The sequence below is a fragment of the Geotrypetes seraphini genome, chromosome 9, assembly GCF_902459505.1.
Source record: "Geotrypetes seraphini chromosome 9, aGeoSer1.1, whole genome shotgun sequence".
In the NCBI taxonomy this organism is placed as follows: domain Eukaryota; kingdom Metazoa; phylum Chordata; class Amphibia; order Gymnophiona; family Dermophiidae; genus Geotrypetes; species Geotrypetes seraphini.
The window spans coordinates 96,197,983-96,220,305 of record NC_047092.1 but is presented as its reverse complement, the minus strand read 5'-3'; the positions used below and the strand labels follow the sequence as shown (position 1 = coordinate 96,220,305).

The window sequence follows — 22,323 nt, the reverse complement described above, 5'->3', positions numbered from 1 at the left end:
ACTTATTTTGCATAGCCAGTCAGAACAGAAAGCAGCTCTAAGGTTTAATCTGTAGTTGGAGATTATAGCACAGAAACTACTAGCTAGATTTATTAGGAATATATTTAGAATTTAAAAAAAGGGATAAAAGGTAGATTCCAGCAGAATTTGTATCATAGTGTTTCAGTTGCTAGGTCCTCCTATACAACTGTGGATAGGGATCTTGCTGACTCACTGGGACTTTACACCCTCCCTCCCGTCCCCACACCCCACCCACCCCAGGGTTTGCAAATCATATACAGTACTCCCCCACTTATTCGCGTTTCAGATTTCACGTCCCCAGTCATTCACAGTTTTTTCATCCGCAAATTTCCTTCACTCAATCGCGGTTTTTCTTGTATTTTCCTGACGAGAATTAATTTAGAACCATATACTAAACTGTAATTTTTATGTCTTATCTCTTATTGTTGTTACAGAAACTTACTGATACTGTACTCCCGATTGCTGCCTCTTCTTCCCCATGTACCACACGGTGAACAGTGGCTCATGCACTGTAGGGGGCGATAGCTGTGGTACGTAAATGGAATGGACAGTGCAGGACATAATGGTGCAGTATTTTGTGGAGTTTTTCTACAAAACGTCTGCTTTTCGTATAGTTCTGGGTAACTCTAGTTAGATACAAGCATATGTGTTAGTTAAGGCCATGCCCAATAGAAGCGTACAAAAAGTTGAATAAAAATCTGAATATGGATGTAGCCAATACCAGAAAAACACACTATAGATTAATATTAAGAAAAAGCATAATAATATTCTTTTTATGTACTTCGCTATTAAGCCAGACCATAGAGGAAATCAGGATATACATGATACATAGAAAGATATTAATAACTCCATCTTGCGGTAGTGACTCCATTTTGTGTTAGTTATTTTCTCTCTGTCTGTCTTTTGTTCAGGTTTTTCCCGCCTTGAGCTTCATGGGCAAATTGATAACAGATGTGCTTAAGCCAGTTAGGAAGAGCATATTAGACTCCATATTCCAAACTGAGATATAACATGTATTAAGTATGAATATAATATATTCGGTCCTTTCATTCATACCATTATCCTAAAAAGTCTACAAACTGCTTCAGTTCCTGCCCTCTGGAAAACTGCTACTATCATCCCTTTGCTTAAAGATCACAAAACCAGTAAAAACGACCCTTTAAATTACCGCCCAATTGCAAATATCCCTTTTTTAGCCAAAATGACTGAAAAATTGATATTTAACCAGGTTTCCGATTTTATCGAATCAACCAACGTTATGCATCCTAATCAGACAGGCTTCCGCAAATACCATAATACGGAACACTCTCTAATCGGTCTAACGAATATCATTCACTATTTCCTGGACCATCATAAATCTGTCGCCTTTTTTTCCCTGGATATTTCTGCAGCATTTGATACAATTGACCATGATCTACTTTTCAGTCGGTTAGAATCGATTGGTCTCTGTGATCAAGTCCTTAACTGGTTCACATCATATCTCACTAATCGAACATCTTGTGTCAAATTTAATAAAGAATATTCTGACGCATACACAACGACCTTTGGGATTCCTCAAGGATCTATTTTATCACCCCTTTTATTTAATATTTATCTTGCACCATTATTAAATTTGTGTCAGTCTGTTGGCTTTACTGCTTTTTCATACGCAGACGACATTCAATTAACTCATCCATTCAATCCTGAAAATCAGGAAGACATTAAATCTTTAAATGTAAAACTGGAACTAGTTCAAAATTGGCTTAATAATAATAAATTAGCATTGAATATAAATAAAACAAAAGCAATGATTTTTAATTGGAAAAGAGACATCAGATTAAACTCACCTTTCATCCTTAATAACACGCCAATTGAAATTGTTCCCAAATTAAAAATCTTAGGAGTTATAATTGATGAAAAATTAGAATTTAAAAAGCATATTAACAACATAGTTAAAGTCTGTTTCTGTAAATTACGCCTGATCCGATCTATATCTAAATTCCTTGAACCCAAATCTCGCAATATATTAATTCATTCACTAGTAATAGCGAAATTAGACTATTGTAATTCTTTGTTGCTCAATATTACTCAAAAAGAAAAACGACGATTGCAAATCATTCAAAACACTGCTATTAAATTAATCTATGATGCAAGGAAATTCGATCATGTAACTCCATTTTTCATTGACGCTCATTGGCTTCCTATTAATCAGCGCATACAGTTTAAGGTCTTATTACTTATATTTAAAACTTTGATATATAAGGAACCTCAGTGCATATCAAAAATGTTAATTCCCCATTGTTCTACACGTGCACTTAGATCATCTTCTCAAAATCTATTAGTTGTTCCCTCTTTAAAAATAATAAGCACTCGAAGACCAGATATGTTCTCCATAGTGGGTCCCCAATGGTGGAATTCATTGCCCCAATACATAAAAATTGAAAAATACATTTCTTCCTTCAAAAAATCCCTGAAAACATTCCTTTTTAAAGAGGCTTTTAATATTTAAATTTTATTTTATTTTACGAATTCTGTTTTTAAGAATCCCCCTGCTCCTCGATTTTTTCCCTTAAATGTTTTTCTTAATATAACAGATGTAACTTTTCCCCTCCTTTCCGTCCAATTGTTGTTTGTCTTGTCTGACTTCTAATGTTTATATATATTGTATGTTTTTTAACTTAAATTATCTTATTATTATGTACATCGCTTTGTATAAAGATATAGTGATTCATCAAATATTTAATAAACCTTGACACCTTGAAACCTTGTGTGAATGGGGCCCCGAATGAATGATATATGAATGATATGTGAAGGTATACAGTGGTACCTCGGTTTACGAGTGCACCAGTTTGCGAGTGTTTTGCAAGACGAGCAAAACATTTGCAAAATCGGTGCCTCGGAAACCGAGCATGGCTCGATTTACGAGCACCCCCCCTGCGATCCGGCATACCCCCGGCCTCGAACCGGCCCCCCCCCCCCGCCACAAACCGACCCCCCCCCCCGACACGATTGGGCACCCCCCCGCCACGATCCGACCCCCCAACACAACTGGGCACCCCCCCGCTGCTTCTTACCCTCATCTGGACACTCTTGAAGATCGGCCTCCTCGTCTGCTGGGCCTTGAGCATCTGAGCATGCTCAAGGCCTGCGAGTTCACATTCTGAAACCTGCCCCTGTTTTTCCAAGAAAGGGAGAAGGTCACCCAAGGCTTGGAACAAGATGGCGGAGCTTCTTGTTAAAAATGGCGAAGATCCCACCAAAAATAAACCCTTCGTGACCTGTGACGGCTGGGAAGCCTGAACTGTCCCAGCCGCTAAAGCAGGCATGTCGGTAACAGCTGTGAGGGAATCCCCAGCTGCTTCAATGGTAAGGGAATCCTTTTTACCCTTACCGTTAGTGGCTGAGAAAATCCCTCCATGGGCGGTGGGGGAAGCCTGGGCTTCCCAGCTGTCAACTCGCGAGACATTTGCAGCGGGAAGCCCTGGCCGCTGGAAGCCCTGGCCGCTGGCACCCGCTGCCGACGAGGCTCCTCCACAGTCTTTTTAAGGAGGACTCCACAAGCAGGGATTGGTGAGACAACTGCGAATTCTCAAATCCTTTGCAATGCAGAGTTCTATACCTGGAGTCCAATTTGCCTGGAACAGCAGGAACGGTATAAGGAGTCTCCAGGCAGTGCGTGAAAGTCTGAGACAAAAGCTTGTGAAGAGGAAGCTTAAGTGACTCTGCAGGAGGTTGAGGAAGATGCATGACCTCGAGATACTCCTTAGAGTATTTAGAACCAGCATCTAATTGAAATTCCAGGTCATCAGCCATCTGGCAAAGAAATGAAGAGAAAGACAGCTGATCCGCCAAGGTCTTGCCTCGAGAGGGACTCGATGACCTCGAGGCGGCCTGGGTCGGAGGTGAAGCCTCACCGGGGAAATGATCATCAAAAGAATATAGAGACTTGGATGAGGCAATGGATGCAGCTGAGTCCTTGAGGTCTGGAAGCGGAGACCTCGATCGAGGAGTTGGTGGTCTGGAAGTGCTGGAAGGTGTGGAATGAGGCTTAGATGAAGAAGGATGCTCTTTGGAAGAAGAGCTATGCCTGGAGGTGTGCCTCAATGAAGACCTCGATCGATGATGAGAGTGGTGTGTAGAAGCAGGTCTCAAGGATCGAGGAGACTTTGCCCTAGAGATGGAAGTAGGCAATGCTACCAGTGAATGGATAGGGCTAGAAGCTGTAGAGCGAAACTCAGGAGGTTTGATGGAGGAATCTCGAAGCACACCCAAAGACTCTGCATATTGTATGGAGTGTGAGGATTCCTGTCGAGGCACTCGCAAAGAATCTATTTCTTGCCTAGAGTGAATAGATGCCAGACCAGACACTCACAAAGACTCTGCTCCCTGCATAGAGTATAAAGGTTCAGCTCGAGGCATAAGGAGAGGCTCGACCTCACGGGAGTCTGCAGATTGCCCAGGCTGGATTAGAGAAGACAGCTTTGGTCCCATTTTGGTCAGGAACTGAACAAATTGCTTCTCTAACATGGTCTGGAAGAAAGCCGGCAAAGATGGATCCGCGTTTGAAACTGGACCACTTGCTACGGCTATAGGCTCCAAAGTGGCAGTAGAAATGTGCTTCGACTTAGTAGTCTTGGAAAGCTTGAGGACCACTGCCGGAACTTTCTGCTGAGAAATCTGACCTGAGGATTCAGGGGAAGATACAGCAGGTGTACTCGAACTGAGAGACGTCCCAAATGAGGAAGGTCTGATGAGGCTCGAGGTCGGAGTCATGGAAGCAGGAGGACCCTTGGTAGAAGGTGGAACCGAGGCCGCGCTCAAAGTCGAGGGTGTGACTGAAGAGTCCATCCCGAAAAGTTTCTCCACTAAAATCCGATGACATTTAAGGGCTCGAGGTTGAAGAGTAGCACAGCGCTTGCACGACTTCGGATGATGGAAATGGAAGCCGAGATGAAGCGTGAATGCAAAAGCGGCAACACGGTTATTATGGGAGACTTCAACTACCCTGGGATAGACTGGAGGCTTGGAAGCTCGAAATGCGCTAGGGAGACAAAATTCCTGGAAGCTACACAGGATTGTTTCATGGAACAGCTTGTTAGAGAACCGACGAGAGGAAATGCCACTCTGGATCTAATCCTAAATGGGTTAAGGGGACCTGCAAAGGAAGTAGAAGTAGTGGGACCGTTGGGAAACAGCGATCATAATATGATCAAGTTCAAGGTTGAGGTAGGAGTGTCAAAAGGCAAGAGATCCATTGCGACAACTTTTAACTTCAGGAAAGGAAACTACGAAGCAATGAGGGAATTGGTAAGGAAGAAACTTAGGAACACTTCCAAAACATGGCTAACGGTAAATCATGCCTGGTCCTTCTTCAGGGACATGGTGAGCGAGGCGCAAAATCTGTATATCCCCAGATTCAGGAAGGGGTGTAAAAAGAATCGAACAAAAGACCCGGCGTGGATAACCAAAACAGTGAAGGAAACGATAGGCAATAAGAAAAAATCATTCAAGAAATGGAAAAAGGACAAAACTTTGGGGAACTGGAAAGAGCACAAGAAGCATCAAAAAGAATGTCACCGTGAGGTTCGGAAAGCCAAAAGAGAGTATGAAGAGAGGCTAGCCAGGGAAGCAAGAAATTTCAAACCATTCTTCAGATATGTTAAAGGGAAGCAGCCGGCTAGAGAGGAAGTGGGACCGCTGGACGACGGAGACAGGAAGGGAGTGGTGAAGGAGGAGAAGGTAGTGGCAGAAAGGCTTAACATGTTCTTCTCGTCTGTATTTACAAATGAAAACACGTCCAACATACCGGAACCTGAGCAATTCTTCAACGGAAGTCAGGCAGAAAAATTAACATCCATAGAAGTGAGCCTTGAGGACGTTCGTAGGCAGATAGAAAAACTAAAAACTGACAAATCCCCAGGTCCGGATGGCATACATCCAAGGGTTCTGAAGGAATTAAAGGAGGAGATAGCGGAACTACTGCAGCAAATTTGCAACTTATCCCTGAAAACAGGCGAGATCCCGGAAGATTGGAAGATAGCCAACGTTACGCCCATCTTTAAAAAGGGATCAAGAGGTGACCCGGGAAACTACAGGCCGGTGAGCCTGACTTCGGTTCCGGGGAAAATGGCAGAAGCACTGATAAAAGAAAACATCGATCAACATTTTGAAAAAAATGAACTTCTGATAACCAGCCAGCATGGTTTCTGCAAGGGAAGATCGTGCCTAACGAACTTATTGCACTTCTTCGAAGGGATCAACAAACGGATGGACAAAGGAGACCCCATAGACATCATATATCTAGATTTCCAAAAAGCCTTTGACAAGGTGCCCCATGAACGTCTACTCCGGAAACTGAAGAACCATGGGGTGGAAGGAGACCTACATAGATGGATCAGAAACTGGTTGGAGGGTAGAAAACAAAGGGTAGGAGTGAAGGGTCACTACTCCGACTGGAGGAGGGTCACGAGTGGTGTCCCGCAGGGCTCGGTGCTCGGGCCGCTGCTATTTAATATCTTCATAAATGATCTAGAAACAGGAACGAAGTGCGAGATAATAAAATTTGCGGACGACACCAAACTATTTAATGGAGCTCGGACTACAGAGGACTGCGAAAAGTTGCAAAGGGACTTGAACAAATTAGAAGAATGGGCGGCGAAATGGCAGATGAAGTTCAACATTGAAAAATGTAAAGTATTACATGTGGGGAGCAGAAACTCAAGGTACAACTATACAATGGGAGGGATGTTATTGAATAAGAGTACCCAGGAAAGGGACTTGGGGGTAATGGTGGACATGACAATGAAGCCGTCGGCACAGTGTGCAGCGGCCGCTAAGAGAGCGAATAGAATGCTTGGTATAATCAAAAAGGGTATTACAGCCAGAACGAAAGAAGTTATCCTGCCGTTGTATCGGGCGATGGTGCGCCCGCATTTGGAGTACTGCGTCCAATATTGGTCGCCGTATCTTAAGAAGGATATGGCATTAGTCGAGAGGGTTCAAAGGAGAGCAACACGTCTGATAATAGGTATGGAAAACCTGTCATATTCTGAGAGATTGGAGAAGCTGGGTCTCTTTTCCCTGGAGAAGAGGAGACTTAGAGGGGATATGATAGAGACTTACAAGATCATGAAGGGCATAGAGAGAGTAGAGAGGGACAGATTCTTTGAACTTTCGAAAAATAAGAGAACAAGAGGGCATTCGGAAAAGTTGAAAGGGGACAGATTCAAAACAAATGCTAGGAAGTTCTTCTTTACCCAACATGTGGTGGACACCTGGAATGCGCTTCCAGAGGACGTTATAAGGCAGAGTACGGTACTGGGGTTCAAGAAAGGATTGGACAAATTCCTACTGGAAATGGGGATAGAGGGGTATAGATAGAAGATTACTGCACAGGTCCTGGACCTGTTGGGCCGCCGCGTGAGCGGACTGCTGGGCACGATGGACCTCGGGTCTGACCCAGCAGAGGCATTTCTTATGTTCTTATGATGGTCCGGCTCAAGACACTTGAGGCACCAAAGACACTTGAGGCACCAACGGTGTAGGTCCATGAGGGAAATCGCACACTGGCACTGGCTATACTTCTTGAAGAATGTTGCTGGCCGGGACATAGGAGGAAAGATAGCCTCAGTGAAGTCGAAGCCCACAGGCTGCAGCTGAGCGGCCTGGCCCGCCAGTCGAACAGAGAAAAAAATAATCTCTTTTTTTTTTTTAATTGTAAAGAAAGAAATTAACACAGCGATTTGTGAAGAAAATAAACACAAACCACGGTGAGAGAAGGCACAAAGTAACAAAGTTAAACGCAGAGTGTCAAAGACGAACTTCTCAGCCCCGCAGAAAACTGAGAACTGAGGAGACTCGCCCTGCGCTGGGCGGAAAGGCACTCGCACATGCGCGGTGTGGCTGACTCGAAACTTCTACGTTTCTACAAGCAAGTCTGTTTTCGAGGCTGTCTGCATCCGAGCTCCATGGATGACGTCACCCATATGTGAGAATAGGCTACCTGCTTGTCCTGGGATAATCAATGTCACACATTGAAAAGTCAACTCCGTGCGCAAGTTTCAAGTTTCAAGTTTATTAAAGTTTTGATATGAACGCAATATCAAGTAATTTCAATGTGTATAACAATAATAATTTGGGGGGACAAATAAAAACCATTTAAAACAATAAACGTACAATCTTATCCATAATTATTTAAAAATACATAAGGAATACAAAGATAAACTACATTTGATTAAAAATAAAATAAAACAAAAAGAAAAACATTTAGGGAAGAACAACATCAGGAGGGGTATTAAAAGATTTTTGGTGAAACTTGGTCTAAAAGTAATTGTTTTTTGTTTTTTTATAAAAAAAAGACTTAATCTAAATGAGAATAGAAAAAATCAAGAAAGATTGATCTAAGCTTTATATGCATCTTTATATAGGTGCATATGTGAGTGAGATCCATCTAGAAGTGTTCCCAAATCACCTGGAAGCGACGGCCCGGACCCCTGTCAAGGGCTGCAAAGTGCCTACGTTCCAAAGAGGCTTGAATGATCATCAATGATTTCCATTGACTATAGGTTGGTGGTTCAGTAGACAACCAATTGGTCAAAAAGGCTTTTTTTGCCCAGTAGCATCACTCCAGCCACAAATCCTGACAATCCTTTAGGTTTAGGAGATGTTATCTGGTAAAATCCTAAAAGTGCTCTGGGCATAGACAACCATCGTATGCCCCATAAGGAGGTAGTGTACTGACCCAAACAGTTCCAAAATTGCGTAATACGTGGGCAGGTCCAAAACATATGGCCCAGTGTAGCATGAGCCCGCGCACATTTAGGACAGTTTTGACCTGGAGTAATGCCCATCCAGTATGCTCTCAGAGGTGGAATATATAGCCGGAGAAGGAACTTAAGTTGAAGCTCCCAATGCAGTATATTAGAGGACAACTTCCTCAAGTTTTTCAATACCTGTTGCACCTGTGAAGCCGTAAGTGTACACTGAAGATCCTCTGCCCAGGTGGCTGCTAAAATCTTCAAATTGATGTCTCATAAGCCAACATGGTGAAATCATAAGGGAATCAGTTGTTGAGCAGAAAGACTGAACATCTCAGAAAGTGCTACTCGGCAGTCCTCCGTTAAGTGACAAGCCAGCAAGGAATGCACGTAATGGTGGATTTAAAAGGAGGCAAACATGTCCAGCTCTGGAAGTCCAAATGTGAAAGGAGATGAAAGTCCCCCTACTCAGTATACAACTGGAAAATATTTTGTAATCCTTGGGATGCCCACCTCCGAAATGGGGAGCTCTGCAACCCTGGAACAAAATCACAATTATCCTGAATTGGAAGGTATGGAGAAATCACAGGTGACATGTTTAGACAACAGCAAACCCATCACCACATCCGTCTTGCAGGTGCAAATATAGGGTACTTTGTCATCACGGAGCGGAGAGTCAGGGCTGATACATGTAACAAGTAGCTAATATGATAGGGAATTAACACCGACAGCTCCACCTCGGTGGCAGAAAAATAGGATGTACCTCTAAACTAATCATTAATGTGTCTCATCTGGCAGGCCAACACATACCAGTGAATGTTCAGAAATCCATAACCCCGAATAGACACATCTCTTGCCTACTCTTGCCCCCCTAGATATAGTGGCCATGGGCTAACAACAGTGGTAAAACCTGAAATCGGTATAGCCATTTTGGGAAGAGCACCATATTATACAAGGCCACCCATCCTGCTACTGATAATGGGAAAAGTTTCCAAAGTTTGAGCTGTTGTCTCATTTCCTTCATTAACGGGGACACATTGCAAGCATATAGAGTAGACAGATTGCGAGGTAACCACACACCTAAATATTTTATCGCCATTGGGGCCCAAGAAAAGGGAAACCCTCCCTCCCAGGTATCCTGGAGAGAAACTGGAATAGCTAAGGCCTTAGATTTGTGGTAATTCAGCATGAATCCTGAATATTCGATGTTCATTTAATCTTACACGTAACTGCCATGAAGATTGCCCTATGTACAATTTATTACAAATTCATTCTGAAATGATGTTTGCTGAATAGCTATCTCCACTTAGAGCCTTCAATGTCAACATTAATTTATGTCACTCCAAGTAATATCACTTTAATTCAACTCTTCTTTTTTTATCTATGTATTTCATATTATCTTAGACCAAAGAACTCAAAAACAACATTCCACCGCCCCATAACATACAGTTTTTTTTTAGCGGAGAGAATTGTGTCCTTGGAGACCGCTGTGTGGTGTTCCCTAGGGATCACCCCTGTCCCCTATTCTTTTCAACATTTATATGTCTTTGAAATTCTTCCATCTATCTCCCTTTGAAACTCTATTTACATATACAGATGACATCCTTGTCCTTCTCGAGATAGATTCGAACCTCACTAACCTCACCGAAAATATAACAGCTTGCATAACAAAACTTCAATCCTGGGCCCTCTTTGTACAAATGAAGCTGAATGAGTCCAAAACAAAACTACTCTAGCTTGGCCCAAAATTAGATCAGTTACCCACACTCATTCCACTACCTTCTGGTCCCACACTGCAGATCGAATTCTCAAGCAAAGTTTTGGGCATCATTATTGACTCTACACTTTCCTTAAATGATCATTTCAACTCTGGTAAAAAAATGTTTTTTCAGTCTTCACATGTTGAGGAAAGTGAGATCCTGCTTACGCCAACAACATTTTGCTCTCCTTGTACAATCAATCATTCTTTCCAGACTGGACTATTGTAATTCCATCTATCTAAGTCTAACCAAGAAAAATCTTCAAAGACTTCAGCGGATCCAGAACACTGCGGCTAAGTTGATCTTCGCAAATTCGATCATGTTTCCCCGCTTTTGTCAAAACTTCACTGGCTTCGGGTGATTTCTAGGATTCACTTTAAATGTACCTGCCTAATTTTCAAGATCCTACATGGCATTCTTCCTCCCCTAATCCCACTATCCTGGAATTAAGAACATAAGAACATAAGAAGTTGCCTCCGCTGAGTCAGACCAGAGGTCCATCCTGCCCAGCGGTCCGCTCCCGCGGCGGCCCATCAGGCCTAATTGCCTGAACAGTGTCCATGACTAATTTTGTAACTGCCTCTGATCCTCTAATTCTATCCCTATTACTTACCTCTACTCCTATCTGTACCCCTCAATCCCTTTGTCCTCCAGGTACCTGTCAAGGCCCTGTAGTGTGCTTCTGCTTATCACATCCTCCGGTAGCGCGTTCCATGTATCCACCACCCTCTGAGTAAAAAAGAACTTCCTGGCGTTTGTTCTAAACCCTTCCCCTTTCAGTTTCTCCGAGTGCCCCCTTGTGCTTGTGGTTCGCCGTAATTTGAAAAATCTGTCCATGTCCACTCTTTCTATGCCCTTCATGATCTTGAAGGTTTCTATCATGTCTCCTCTAAGACCTGACACTACCAGATCCGCTCACATACTCAAACTATCTTTCCCCTCGTTAAAAGGCATCATGTATGCAGGTAAATTAGGGAAATCCCTTTTCTTCAAATTCACTGAGCTTTGGAATTACCTCCCTGCCCCGCTGCTCATTCCAATTATTCCGAAAGCATCTGAAAACCTGGCTTTTCTCCAAAACGTAAAGCTATCTATTTAAAATGTAAAGCTAGTTATCCTCTTCATAACCTTTAATTTCTTATTATGTCCTTCCCTCATTTATTGAATTACCTGTAAACCGTGCCGAGCTCTATCTTTATGGAGATGATGCGGTATACAAACTTAAGGTTTAGTTTAGTTTAGTGTGTTAAATCTTCACAGGTCAAAGTTATAAGATTTCTATATGTGTATTAAGATCTCTTCCCAAAAATTTATTTCTTATTTCATTCAATAACTTTTTATATTAAACTTTTACTTATCATTGTGGTTGTTAGCCTTTAGTGCATGTTAGCAGACTGAGCGGCTGGACCTGACATGTTTCGCAACAGCTTTGTCAAGGATCCGCCCTGAAAATAAATATTTCAACAACAATATAAGTTTTATATTTTACTACAACCTCTACTACACCCCCAATTTGAAAACAGACAAGCTAAGAATTGATTACAAGGGCATATAATACAGTACACAACAAAGTCTGTGTCACAAGTGGTTTCAAACCGCAGCTTATATGTCCTGCCATCTGTGAGATTAGCAAATTCAGTCACTGACAAAATGATCTCACAGTTCTTGCATCTGCCACATAGCTTATGCTGACCCTTACATAAGTAGATACTGTCATCTTCACACAAAACCGCAGGACTTAGTTCTTTTAAATTTGGTCCTCGTTTATAAGCAAATCTGAGCCGATGTTGCGAAAATGCTAGTAGCATGGTCACCAGTCCCCAATGTTTGTATATAACTACGTAGCAGTTGTATTTTTAAACCAAAATTTAAGATGCACATGACAGTCTTGTCTTCCTGCATTTTATGTATCTCAGTAAGCTCAAATCTTGTGGTCAATGTAATGTAATGTAATTTATTTCTTATATACCGCTAAACTCCGTTAGGATTCTAAGCGGTTTACAGAAAAATAGATAGACCCCTTCAAAATAAACACAAATATAATTTCCCACTGACTGTATCATGTAGGAATTTTGAGAAACACGATGGTATCGTTAATTGACTGTAATATCTTAGTTTGTCTCTTAAATTCTTCTTGCATGGAACAGATCCTTCTAACTCTGAGAAATGGTGAGATGGAAGACTGCTTTAGATGAGATGGATGAAAGCTGTCAAAATGCAAAATGGTATTGCAGTCAGTATCTTTTCTGTAAATTATTGTAGTTAACGTATTTTTAACACGTTCAATTTTGACATCAAGAAACATAATGTCCAACCTACTGCAGGTCATCACTAAATTGACTCTTGGATATCTTTTATTCAACCACTGTATGTAGCGTACAAGGGATGCATGATCACCCACCCAAAAAAAGAATATATCATCAATATATCTCATCCCCTGTAAAACTTGTCCATAATAAGGAGAACAATGTACCCATCGATTTTCAAAACTAGACATGAACAAATTAGCGACTGACAGTGCCACCATAGTGGCACCCATAGCTATTCCTGAAGTCTGTTTGTAGTATTTACCATTAAACATAAAAATGTTTTAACACATAGCAATCCTAGCCAGCTGAATAAGAAAATTTGCAGGTATCCTATGGGGTATCCTATGGTTGATCCAGAAAAGCTGTAATTACTGCTAATGCTTCCTCTTGTGGAATGAAGGTATATAATGATTGGACGTCAAGTGTGACCATCCAAATTTCAGCAGCGCCAGTGAATGAAGTATTGGCAATCTTCCTAAAAAATCTGAGGTATCCTTGACATATGAAAAAGTTTCCTTGACAAAGAGTTGCAGAAAATGATCCACAAAATCTGAGAGAGGCTTTAATAAAGACCCTCTCCCAGACATGATCGGTCTGCCTGGTGGACACTGTAGTTGTTTATGAATCTTTGGCAGGGTATAGAGAACAGGACACTTGGAAGAATGTACATTCAAGAACTTAAATTCAGCTTGCATCAAATATCCATATCTGCACCCATCTTAGTGAGATCTGAAATAACCTGCTGCAAGTTTGCAGTGTGATCATGATCTAAACATAAATAATCCCCTGGTTTGTTCAGTTGAGTTATGATTTCATTAACATATTCAATCCTTGATTGTAAAACAGTTGTGCCGCCTTTATCAGCATGTCTAATCACTATACTTTTGTCTCATCTCAGGTTCTGTGCAGCCTTAAATTCATCTCTGGATAGTTTGTGTTTAGCCCTACCAATGTTGTGTTCCATCTTCTGCACATCACGCAATACCAATTCCTTAAAGGCTGTAAGAAGGGGATCCATGGGCAATGGAGGAACCCAGGTAGAGTGAGGTTTATAAATTGAAGTAACTGTATCTTCAGAATTGACACTTTCTTATCAAAGAAAATTTTTTTTTAATGTAACGTGCACAAGAAGCATTCAATATCGATCCTTGTATGGAAAGCATCATATCATTGTGTATTGACAAATGATAGTCCTTTAGACAGTACTTGTGCTTCAACTGGTGATAAACTCCGAGAAGAGAGATTAATCACTACATCCTTGCTCACTGCCGCATTTAAGACCTGGTAGTTGCTCCCCTCCACGACCTCCTTCTCCTCTTCCTTGTTGTCCTAAAAAAGCCCAGTTGCCATCATCATCATAAGTGCGTCTACTATCAGAAGACTCTGTGGAATCACTCTCATTTTTTGTAACAGCTGATGATGCTGATAATTTCTTAAGTTTGATCCGCTGGGTATCTGCCTGAAATTGCTCCAATTTATTTCTCATATCAGTAATTTGGGCTTCAAAAGCATCTACTCCTAATTCATTTTTCCATAACTGTTATTTAGTGTTAACCTCTGTTTTAATAACTTCCATTTCCTGACTGGGCCTTTGTATAATAAGAACCATTATGTCCAATGGACATTAATTTAGGATTTGATGCCATTTCTTAACAAATTCATTGTCACCATTAAATAATCGTGGTTCTAGATTGACCCTTAAACCTCTTGGTATAAATTCCTGTTTGCAATATTCTCTTAAGGTGGCTAATGTAAATTAGCTTTTATCAAATGTTTGTTACTAGACATGAATGCTGCCCAGCGATCCTTAGACAGATTAGTTTCCTGATATGAGTAAGTGAAACACCTTTCAGTAGATCAGCTACATCTTCAGACAAAAAGCTTAAACCAGATTGCCTTGATTGCTCAGACATCCTCAATTCAATCCTTTATGCACTTATGCTGCTAAACTCAGAGCAAAGACAGGCAAAAACAGGAGTCTTGTTCTTAATTTGTTTTGATTGAGTCTCTCTTTTGAGGAGTGGGAGCATCCCTCTGCTGCTTATAACATAAAATGTGGGGAGGATTGGGGGTGGAGGGGGTGGCAAACCCACAGCCAGCTCCAGCTTTGTCCCAGGGATTTGTAAGTAAAGCAGTCCCTGATCAGAAGAGCTGACCAACTTAGGTATAATGAATTGGATTGGGCTGACTACCCCTCAGATCTTGAATCAGAGAATGAAAGCCAAGATATAATGTTCCCCAGCAGAATATGCCTTACCTGTTTAAAAATACTAGAAAACCTGCTAGGGTTTATCATGAGAATTGGAGACATGTTCTTTTAAGAAAACCCCAGCTCTGGTTGTCCAGGAGAAATTAAACTCAGTTCCCGGATGAGCTGGAGCCCAGCCCCCTTCCCTGGAGAGAGGGGTGGGACTTTGACACACATAAGTACAGAGCTCTGAATGAGGAAGAAAGGAGCAGCAAGCAGGTGTACCGACAGGAGAGCAGGTCAGCAGATAGGCAGGAAGGTGAAGGGAGGAGCCCTTCCCCCCAGCCATGCAGAAACCAGGATGTGGAAATGGTTGAGGAACTGCCAAGCTAGGTAAATGATCCACAAGAGTATATGGATATTAGCTCCTAAGTAAAGAAAAGTAACCTGTTGTTTTTGAATGAAATAACTGTATTTGTTTTGCCTATATGCTAAGAGTAGAGTACAGGTGCTTTAATCAAGCAGGGAGAGGAAAAATCACCCAAAATATCTGCCTGATTTAAAAAAAAAATTTAAAAAGCCGTCAGAAGCCCTGACAGCAGTGACAGGAGGCTGTTTCTCCTGTCACTACTGTCAGGGCTTTAGCAATCCATGCAGTTGGCTGGTTGTTAGCCTTTAATGCAGTTGGCTGGGGGCGTGCAAACGATTGTCTCCATTTGCATGCAGGCCATTAGTGAATTCGTTGGCCTGCATGCAAACGGACACAGATCGGACACGAATCGGAGGTTAGTGAATATAGCCCATTAAGGGGCTGAAATCTAAAACACATGCTAAGTCACAGGCCAGACCACACCCAATCTCCGCCCCAGACTCCACCCCCATAATAGTACTAATTGTAACACCATTTTTTCCATCCATTTTTCATATATACACACAATATAATCTTATTAACACCACATAAAGGTTAACCACAAAATTAAACTACACAAAGCACACTGTATGATTCTCAGCATTCATTCCTACCAGAACACAGATAAACCTCTATGCAAATACAGGACCAAAAGCTAAAAGTACTAATATATATACAAACAAAACCCTAAGATTCAAGACTCTGCGTGCAGTACAATCCCAGAGAAAAAGAAACAAATGCGACTTCTAGCTGCTCCTGGCATTCCCCGCAATAATCGGCTTTAAATTATCGGCAGTCCCGTGTCTTTGCAGCTTGCTGTGATCGGATGTGCTCCCCCTCGCTGCCTACCTTGCCTCCTTGGAGTTTTTGGAGCGGATGGCTATGAAATTTTCAAAAAAGGAGTAGTCTAAACCCCTCTTGGGCGACTTCAAGATGGGGGAAGCCCACTCCAGCTTCTCCCTCGCCAAGCTCTGACTGGATAGCGGAGATGACGGCTGAGGTGACAATTACAGCAAATATTGGACAAGCAGGAGGTGATGGATCAATGGTTTGTATCCCTGACGACGGATATCAAGGCGGTGCAGGAATGCGTAGGGGTGATGGAAGATGATCTGCAACCTTTGAAAATGGAGAGCAAGCGCACGTTCTGGCCAGCAGAACTTCCTCTCCGACGGCAAAATTGACGTCGGGGAGAGGAATGCTGGTGGGCCCGAAGCAAGGAGAGCTTGGCCGGCGGCGGGCGGCTTTGGGGGCCTGTTATCCGATGGCAGCGGCAGTGGCAGTGGCTTGGGGGAGGGCAGGGAGGGAGAAAGAGGGCAGGCAGGGAGACAGAAGGAAAGAAGAGAAACAGAAAAAAAGAAAGGGGGCATGAAGAGAGAAAGAAAGAGGGCAGGGAGAGAAGAAGAAAACGTTGGGGGGGGGGAATGAGGTCAGGAGGAGAGAAAGCATACAGGCTGAAAGAAAGATTGGATGCACAGTCAGAAGAAGAAAGTGCAACCAGAGACTCATGAAATCACCAGACAAGGTAGGAAAAATGATTTTATTTTAAATTTAGTGATCAAAATGTGTCTGAATTTATATCTGCTCTCTATATTTTACAATATGGTCCCCTTTTACTAAACCGCAATAGAGGTTTTTAGCGCAGGGAGCCTATGAGCATCGAGAGCAGCACTGGGCATTCAGCGCAGCTTCCTGCACTAAAAACTGCTATCGTGGTTTAGTAAAAAGGGAGGGGATGGGTATTTGTCTATTTTTGTATGGTTGTTACTGAGGTGACAGTGCATAGAGTCATCTGCTTTGACCTCTTTGAAAAAAACCCCGGAATAGGAATGATAATTAACAATTCTATGAGTACAGTGTGCATTGTGTTTTTTTTTAATTTTATTGTTGGTAGATAATTTTGACTTGGCTATTTTAAAAGTAGCTCGCAAGCCCAAAAAGTGTGGGCACCCCTGCTCTAGCTCAACTTCTTTTGGTGATTCCCAATGGTTAAAATCTTTACTTGGAATGTGGGTGGTATTTCATCTCCTATCAAACGAACGAAGATATTGCAGGCCTTACATAGGTATACAGACCTCCAAGGCAATCGGAGGACAAGGACGCAGAATTAATTGAAGACATTGAGAATATCACCTTACGGGGGGATGTCGTTCTGTTAGGAGACTTCAACATGCCTGATGTAGACTGGAACACACTCTCAGCGACAACTTGTGATAGCAGGAGGATATTAACGTCCATGAAGGGAGTAAGGCTCAAACAAATGGTACTAGAGCCCACTAGGGCCCAGGCCATCCTGGACCTGGTACTTACGAACGGGGAAAGCGTCTCGGAGGTCTCGGTGGGAGAAAAGCTAGCCACCAGTGACCATAACATGGTATGGTTTAACCTTAAGAAAGGCTTCCCTAGGTCACAAACAAAAACAAGAGTACTCAATTTCCGAGGCACTGACTTCGCACGCATGGGAGATTTCGTCCATCAGACGCTGCAGGTTCAAGAAGTAACTGATAATGTGGAAACTATGTGGTCAACCTTGAAATCAACCCTTCATGAGGCAACTAAACGCTACATAAAATCGGTAACCAAACAGCAAAGAAAAAAGAAACCTCAATGGTTCACTGATGAGGTCTCGTACCTCGTCAAAGAGAAGAAAAAAGCATTTCTCGTATACAAACGCACGGGGGAAAAAGAAGCAAACATTGAATACAGGACAAAGTCTGCAGTGGTCAAAACAGCAGTCAGGGAGGCCAAACTTTGAATGGAAGAAACTCTAGCGAAGAACATTAAGAAAGGGGACAAATCCTTCTTCAGGTACATTAGCGACAGGAAAAAGAACGCAAACGGGATAGTATGCCTTAGAACGCCAGAAGGGAACTATGTGGAAACAGATTCCGATAAGGCCAAACTGCTGAATGATTACTTCTGTTCAGTCTTCACCTGCGAGGCACCAGGGCACGGGCCACGGCTGGAAGCAAAGAAAAGCATGGAAGACCCATTTCAGAATTTTGAGTTCACACCAGCTGATGTTTACAGAGAACTGTCAAGACTCAAGGTGAACAAAGCCATGGGACCGGACAATTTGCATCCAAGAGTGCTCAGAGAGCTATGCGATGTTCTGGCGAAACCGTTAGCCATGCTCTTCAATCTCTCCCTAGTACAGGGAGAGTCCCCCTGGACTGGAAAACAGCCAACGTTGTTCCTCTGCACAAAAAGGGTTGCAGTGCAGAGGCTGCGAATTACAGGCCAGTGAGTCTCACATCAATAGTGTGTAAACTCATGGAAACTCTACTTAAAGGCAAATTAGATACGATATTGGATGAGGGAAATCTGAGGGATCCCTGTCAACATGGATTCACTAGGGGCAGGTCATGCCAATCCAATCTCATCAGCTTCTTTGACTGGGTGACAGGAAAGCTAGACTCGGGAGAGTCTCTGGACATAGTGTATTTGGATTTCAGTAAAGCTTTTGACAGTGTCCCGCACAGTAGACTATTAAACAAGATGAAATCGATGGGGTTGGGTGAGAAACTAACTGCATGGGTCAATGATTGGCTGAGTGGAAGACTTCAGAGGGTGGTGGTCAACGGCACCCTCTCTGAGACATCGGAGGTGACTAGCGGAGTGCCGCAGGGATCAGTCCTGGGACCATCCCTTTTCAACATATTCATAAGGGACTTGACCTGGGGGCTTCAGGGTAAAGTAGCACTGTTCGCCGACGACGCCAAACTGTGTAATATAGTAAGTGAAAGCAATCTCAAGGATAGTATGACGCAGGATCTGATCACGTTGGAAAACTGGTCCTCGACATGGCAGCTGGGCTTCAACGCTAAGAAGTGTAAGGTCATGCATCTCGGCAGCAGAAATCCATGCAGAACATACACCTTGAATGGAGAAGCACTAGCTAGGACTTCAGAAGAACGGGACTAGGGAGTAATCATCAGTGCAGACATGAAGGCTTCCAAACAAGTAGAGAAGGCCTCATCCAAGGCAAGGCAAATGATGGGATGTATCAAGAGAAGCTTCGTCAGCCGCAAACCTGAAGTCATAATGCCACTTTACAGAGCCATGGTGGGACCTCATCTGGAATACTGTGTGCAATTCTGGAGGCCACATTACCGTAAAGATGTGCTTCGAGCCAAGTCGGTCCAGCGGATGGCCACTAGAATGGTCTCCGGACTCAAGGGTCTCTCGTACGAAGAAAGACTGGGCAAATTGCAGCTCTATACTCTAGAGGAACGCAGGGAAAGGGGTGACATGATTGAGACATTTAAATACATCACAGGTCGTGTCGAGCTGGAAGACGACATATTCGTTCCCAAGGGACCCTCGGTCACAAGGGGGCACCCGCTTAAACTCAGAGGAGGGAAATTTAGTGGTGACACCAGGAAGTACTTCTTCACAGAAAGGGTGGTGGATCATTGGAACAAACTTCCGGTGAAAGTGATCAAGGCCACCAGCGTGCTCGACTTTAAGAATAAATGGGACATCCAGTGGGATCCCTACGAAGATCGAGCTAAGGAACTAAGTCAGCACTTAGACTTAATGGGGTGGGTCAGTAGAGTGGGCAGACTTGATGGGCTGTGGCCCTTTTCTGCCATCATCTTTCTATGTTTCTAAGGCTGACATTGCTATGCTCCAGGAAACTCATTTGAGCACGGAGGAACATGTCAAACTTCAGAAATTGTGGGTGGGGAATTATGTGGCCTCCTATGCGCATGATAAAAAGGGTGGGGTGATTATTCTCTTTCGTAAGGGGTTGATTTCCCAGGTGGATCAGGTCTGGGCTGACTCAGATGGCCATATTGTTCTCTGTCAGGTAGTTAGTTATTCATCATAAACTCGCGCCCAATAAATTTGAGTCAATTTTTAAGGTGCTTAATTGTGGGGCTCTTCTCTGTTTTGATACCCCTCATCTGATTGTTGGGGGTGATTTTAATTCCGTATGGGACCCACAGATGGATAGGTCTAGGACAGGGGTAGGCAATTCCGGTCCTCGAGAGCCAGAGTCAGGTCAGGTTTTCAGGATATCCACAATAAATATGCATGATATAGATTTGCATCCCAAGGAGGCAGTGCATGCAAATCCATCTCATACATATTCATTGTGGATATCCTGAAAACCTGACCTGGCTCCGGCTCGAGGACCAGAATTGCCTACCCTAGTCTAGGGATTCGGGGATACCTGACCAGCGTTCTGGTGACTTTCTCACTAAGCTTGGTAGAGCCCTTGATCTTGTGGATGTTTGGCGGTTCCTTCACCCAACTGATAGAGAATACACACATCTCTCACAGGCACACTCTACTCTATCCCGGATTGACTATTTAGTATCTGCGGGGTGGCTATCTCAGATGGGAGCTGCGGAGATTGGCCCGAGTGAGATATCTGACCAAGCCCCTGTATGGGTGGAGTGGAGGAATCCGGGGGTCAGTGGGGGAAAGGCTCATTGGAAATTTCCATTGGATTTATATACTGATCCTGCTTTTCGGGATTACTTGGTGCAGAAGTGGAAAGACTATGGCGCAGATAATGCTCCTCATTGGAAATCACCTGTGCTGTTTTGGGAGGCAGCTAAGCTGTCCTGCATGGCCTTATTATCAGCTATGTTAGTCATAAAAAGAAAACCAGGGAAAGGGAAATCCTTTGATTGGATCGTTAGTTGAAGAAGGAAAGGCGGTGTTCTGGTCAGACCTATTCCTCAGAGGATAAGGAGAAATTGTTGGCAACTCAGGTAGCCCTTAATTCATAAGAACATAAAAAGTGCCTCTGCTGGGTCAGACCAGAGGTCCATCGTGCCCAGAAGTCCGCTCGCGCAGTGGCCCAACAGGTCCAGGATCTGTGTAGTAGTCCTATCCCCTTTTCCTTCAGAAAACTGTCCAATTCCTTCTTGAACCCTAATACCGTACTCTGTCCTATCATGTCCTCTGGAAGCACATTCCAGGTGTCCACCACCCGTTGGGTGAGGAAAAACTTCCTAGCATTGGTTCTGAATCTGTCCCCTTCCAACTTTTCCAAATGCCCTCTCATTCTTGTGGTTTTCGAAAGTTTGAAGAATCTGTCCCTCTCTACTTTCTCTATGCCCTTCATGATCTTGTAAGTCTCTATCATGTCCCCTCTAATTCCCCTCTTCTCCAGGGAAAAGAGCCCCAGTTTCTCCAGTCTCTCAGTGTATGAAAGGTTTTCCATACCCTTTATCAGACGTGTCGCTCTCCTCTGAACCCTCTCGAGTATCGCCATATCCTTCTTAAGGTACAGCGTCCAATATTGGACGCAGTACTCCAGATGCGGACGCACCATCGCCCGATACAACGGCAGGATAACTTCTTTCGTTCTGGTTGTAATACCCTTCTTGATTATATCTAGCATTCTATTCGTTCTCTTAGCGGCCGCTGAGCACTGTGCCGATGGCTTCATTGTCTTGTCCACTATTACCCCCGAGTCCCTTTCCTGGGTACTCTCGCTCAATAACATCCCTCCCATCGTATAGCTGTACCTCGGGTTTCTGCTTCCTACATGCAATACTTTACATTTCTCTACATTGAACTTCTCGTTATCTCGTCGCCCACTCCCCTAGTTTGTTCAGATCCCTTTGTAATTCCTCGCAGTCCTCTTTAGTCCGAGCACCTTGTTGCATCAGACCTTTAGTCCGAGCACCTTATCGCTATCATTTCTATAGATACGGCAATGTGGGAGGCAGACTCTTGGCCCGGTTGGTGAGGGCATTGGGGGGTTATTCTCCCGTTTTGAGGCTGCGGGGGACTGATGGTCATGGAGGGCTGTCAGATCTGCCAGATTTTTCAGGATTATTACTCTGCTCTCTATGGTTCCCCTTTGGCCTCAGGATTGGATAGCTTCTTTTATCTGGATAATGTTTCTTTGCCAACGGTGTCTCCCTCTGCTTTGGTT

The 22,323-nt window shown here is 43.3% G+C and overlaps 1 protein-coding gene across 10 annotated transcripts in view; it reads right to left on the bottom strand.

The window, feature by feature from the left end:
* PPP2R3A (protein phosphatase 2 regulatory subunit B''alpha) overlaps positions 1 to 22,323 on the bottom strand; it is a 1,177,159-nt gene that overhangs the window by 1,001,176 nt on the left and 153,660 nt on the right. The window contains exon 1 of one of the 10 annotated variants that reach the window (XM_033957848.1): positions 464 to 645. The exons of the other annotated variants lie outside the window; for them this stretch is intronic. The gene's annotated coding sequence lies outside the window, so the exon portion shown is untranslated. Of the gene's footprint in view, positions 1 to 463; positions 646 to 22,323 lie in introns of those variants that run through there. 10 annotated transcript variants of the gene reach the window in all.